General features: G+C 37.2%; 1 long non-coding RNA gene across 1 annotated transcript; it reads right to left on the minus strand.

The window, feature by feature from the left end:
• Positions 1-1,018: 1,018 nt before the first annotated feature.
• Positions 1,019-4,024, minus strand: LOC128247104 (uncharacterized). The gene is made up of 2 exons (XR_008263525.1): positions 3,030-4,024; positions 1,019-1,798 (listed from the first exon to the last, which is right to left on the minus strand). It is a non-coding gene; the product is annotated as an uncharacterized LOC128247104 (long non-coding RNA).
• Between the last annotated feature and the right edge of the window lie 838 nt (positions 4,025-4,862).

Here is a 4,862-nt window from a genome sequence, read left to right on the forward strand (position 1 = left end):
TGGGTAGACCAGCTTCAGTTTCCCTGATTCACAGAGGGCAGCAAAAGACTGAGAAAAATGGTGAAATTTAGTTACGACATCACCAATGAATGCCTCAATGACCACGTGGTCAAGGGATAGGAAGGAAGGAAAAGTGTTTAACAGTTTTCTAAGTTTGTAAAAGTTTTGGCTGTGTTTCACAGCTTTCGTTATTTGTAATCTTAAATTTTCAACTGTTTGTCTTTTGTTTTCAGTTCTGAAGTGCTCTGAATTTTGAATTTTGTGATGACAGAAATTGCAACCTGGGGTGTTTCAAATTTCTTTGGTGATCAAAAAGAGCCAATTCTTGTATGTTTCTGTAGTAAGAAAAAGCTATATACTGACAGAAAATTGTAGATTTTGAAATTTCTATGGTTATTATTTAATGAAAATTTCAGTGAGACAGATTGTTTTTGCATTTCTGTTTCTTCAGCAGTTAACCAACTGGAGCAACAAAAAACATATCTTATCACTACAGTAGCCCCATTTGTGTCATTGTTGCTTTTTTTAAGGCTGTCAAGGTAGTGAGCCAGCAAAATCATTAACGTGCCAGGTAAAATGCTTAGTGGCATTTCATCCACCTTTACACTCATGTTTGTTTGTTTGTCCATAGACAAGATATCCCAAGAACTGCTGGATGAATTTGAATGAGACTTTCAGGAATGTTTGGCCTCATGACTGGCATGAACTGATTAGATTTTGGGCTCAATCCAGTATCGGACAAGGATTCTGGATTATTTTCCCGTTTTTTGTTTTTTTTTACTTAATTTTTGAAGGCAGTCAGGTTCACTTTTAGTATTCTTGTTTGTGAGAGCAGTTGAGTTTACTTCAGATATTCTCTAATTGTTGAGAGGACGTTGGTGTTGCCTTGGTGGAGGTTTGTGTTCTCTGAGTGCTCTTGTTATAATTATTATTGATGTTGTTGTTGTTGTTATCAAGGATAGTGGATTGGCAGATTCATAAGAGTATCAGGAAACAATGCTTTAATGTTGTGAGTTCAAATCCTGCTGAAGTCAACTTGGTTGTTCATCCTTTCTAAGTTGCTAAGATAAAGTATCGGTCAAGTACTAGCATTTCTGATAATGACTAAGACCCATCCTTCAAAATTGCTGGCCTTGTGTCTTAATTCAAAACATTATTATTATTATTACTATTATTATGAAAATGCAAAACATGGTACCATCAAATCAAAAGTAATGAAGGAATCAACCATGTAATTTTCAAGGGTGATCTTAAATGTTATTTTAGTCGGTAGAAGAGACAAGATTCTTCCATAACAGTCTGTGATAAATTTCAGCAAATAGTTTGGCACCAAGATTAAGCTTGTAATGATAAAAGGGAATCGTCCTCTCGGACAAGAGGGCAATAAGATCACTACTTATGGGTGAGTTATTGAAATATTTTGATGTGTTGCAAGAGCAGATAAAATAGCAGGAAATAGAAAGTGAAGTTGGAGAAGAATATGAGAGAGTTCAGGCTCTGGAAAATGTGCGTGTAAGTTATTCCTTGTCATTGAAGCACAAAGAACATCAAAGGAACTGTTCAAAAGATGGAGAGACATTTGAAATGAGATCTTGACAGTGTTTCACAGTTGAGGAGACTTGTTGTTACAGAAGACATCAATCAGTTGATATGATCAGCTTTGAAGAACTTTGATAATATTATTTTTTGATGGTTTGGCTAGGAGGAAGTTGGTTATGTCTGTGATCTTCCCAAGTCCTCCAAGACTTGTGTGATTGATGTGACAGACATTCACCTTCAGCAGTTGTTAAGTCAATAGCTGCAGGAAAAGATTGGATTGGAAGAAAATTACATAGAGCTATAACATTGAGGACGAAGAATTTAATATAGTGGTCAGTGCAAAATCTTCAAGGAGTGATGGACAAACTATACAACCACCAGAATCCGTAATGTGTTTATTTGGTTCACTGTATAATTTAGCAAAGGAATAAAGTCTCACTGTTATTTTTTAGTTTGTTTCTTGTATTATTTTCATGGGTTAACACACAACACATGTCATATAATGGTGTACAAGATTCCATAGTAAATCAAGAGAAACTTTACACCACACAGGTAAGATATGTTCAGTGAAGATGTTTTTGTGCTTTTGAAGGAGATAAAATTGACATGTCCCTATTGGAGGACAGTGTTGAGGCCACTGCTCATGGAAATAGTGCATGCTCCATGTAGTATGATGAGGCTGCATATGAAGTGATGCCTCTGCATAGAAGGTTAAAGAGAAATGAAGGGTGAAGTCATTTGCATAGGAACGGGCACCTTTGGATGGGATGGTAAGTAGATTATTGATATACTAGAAGAAGAGTGTCGAATGTGTAGGACACAACCAAACCTTAGTTCACACTGGAGTTGATATGTTGGCCAGAAAGAGTTTCATCCTTATAGGCTGTGATGGTGTGATCTGCCAGGAATCTTCGAATCCAAGCTATGTGAGATGGATGGAGCCTATAGGCAGGCAGCTGAACTCTGAAATTTGTATGTTAGACACTATCAAAAGCTTTGCTGATGTCAGGTTCAGCGGTCTGGTTTTGTGGAAACTATACTGATAGTTATTGAGGGGCAAGAGTAAAACTGAAAGTGTTGGAGAAGATTGTTGTTCACAAAAGTTTCCATCATGTATCAGATGTTGGAAGTGAGATTAATAGAAGTCACTTAGGTTGCCCTTTATAAGAATGGGACATATCGTTGCATGCTTCAAAACAAAAACAAAATTAGAATAGATCGCTGGAGAGAGAGAGGTGGGGGGGGGATATTGTAAAGCTAGGCAAAGGTAGATGATAACAAGGATGAAACCTCTGTGGAAAATTAAAAGCAGAGGATGGTATTATCAGTATAAGAGTGAGTATTGATAGATGTAATGGCCAGTAAGTGTAACAGTGAAAATGTGCATTGCCATATGTTACAGTAGATTGAGTTGTTTAAAGCAGAAGAAACCAAGTTTCGAAAAGAAAAAAAACTGAATGGTGAAATGTCATCAACAAATTTTTATTTACCTCTGGTCAGTGTGACAGGTCTTGAGTTAGTAGCAGCAGGCAATAGTGGCAAATGAGAATATTCTTATTTGTGCCCTATGAGAAGTGGTGGAAGCAGTATGTCTAACAGGTCAAGCTGTCTGCTAGAAAGCAAAATGAAGGAAAAAGTACTGACCATTGCATTGGAGTGATCAAAAATTACTGACTCTGGGGCTTTGAGAGTGGTTCTATTTATATTTTCAGAGGAAACTTAATGTCTGCACCAGAACAAAAAGATGCCATTCCTTATCTCCACTAAAGCCCAGCTAATTAAAGGGGCACTTTGAAACGAAGCATCCCAGTTCAATAAATAGAAATGTTGTCTTTTTCAGACACAAAACCAACAGATTGACGAAGTCCAGGCTTGATGACACAGGAATGCTTTCACTAGACATTACAGCTGGTTTGAAAGCATCCTATAAGGTTTCAAGGAAGATAGCTGTTGGTTATTATTGGTTACAAGTACTTCGTTATAACACCAGGAAAATATCGACAAAGAGTTGATATTGCCTTGCTACAGAGATCTCATATCGAATGTGCTAGGAAGTTCTGAACTTCAGAAGCTAGAACATCTCTCTCTCTCTCTCTCTCTCTCTCAAATGATACTGTTAGCCGATCCATAACTGAGTTGTCTGGTAGCATTCTGTCACAGTTGGTCTCTAAGATTCAGAATTTGCTTTTGAACTTTTTCACGATCCAGTTTGATGAAACGATAGATGTTTCTAACTTAACCCAAATTTGCGTCTATGTACGTTATGTAGATAACTATCTGCTGGTTTGTTCTGAATTACGTGATTACAGTGGTAAACTTCATCAAAGCGAATGCACTCAACTCTCGTTTATTTGCCAAGTTATGTAAAGTGAGTTATTCTGAATTTGAAACGCCTCTGTTGCATTCACAAATGAGATAGCTTAAGAGAGGTGTAGCGAACTTCCTTTCTCCATTATATATGCATATATTCGAACGTAGCAGATAACAGCTAACCTTTGGACACTGTTTGGATCCCCCTTGTGTCCACCACCCTGATTGGTTGGTATTGGCGCAATTTGTCTCTTACTCTAGTACGCCAATATGCAACCTAACCAATCACAGCCTCCAAATAAATCACGTGATACAGTCTGTTCTAAACTCCAATTTTGAGCCTACCATTCTTACGTGATATATTTGCTTGTGTTCACCTTGAAGGTGAGTTGTTATAATTGTTACCTGCTTATTGTTACATTGTGCTTGCTGGTTTCCCGTAAAGGAAACGTTGTTAAAGTTTCTTGTCTGTGTTAATATTGTGAACTGTGATCCTCCCCCAAGGATGAAGGATATATAAATTGTGTTTACTGTTTGCAGTTAAGTTTGAAGTACATTCCCTTTTGAAATAAAAAATTGGAATTTTTGAATATTTTTTTTTTTTAATATTATAAAAAAATGTCTTCGGTAGAAGAACACAATAGGAAAAAAATGAATTTTGCCGCCGCTATTGGTGGACGTGAAACGATTACATTAAAAATGGAAGACATTCAGACTTACTATGGAATGATTACTGAGGAAAATGGTGAAAGCAAGATAACACCATCAAGTGAAATAAGGAACAAAAGAAAAAAACAATTATATACAAAACATACGATGTAGAAAAGAAGAGACTAGAGTTTTTTGAAGAAAGCACAGTTGAATGGTGTCTCGGGCCGGTGATGAACAAGATAAAGTACCTAGCCTGAGGAGAAATCAGTCGGTTTCAACTTGGCACCTGGCGTGACAAGTCGATGCCTCGTAACAGCGTCGTCGGACCCTGGATGGAGGGCCCGGTTAAATTGCTCAGAATC

Source organism: Octopus bimaculoides, chromosome 2 (assembly GCF_001194135.2).
Source record: "Octopus bimaculoides isolate UCB-OBI-ISO-001 chromosome 2, ASM119413v2, whole genome shotgun sequence".
Classification (NCBI taxonomy): Eukaryota; Metazoa; Mollusca; class Cephalopoda; order Octopoda; family Octopodidae; genus Octopus; species Octopus bimaculoides.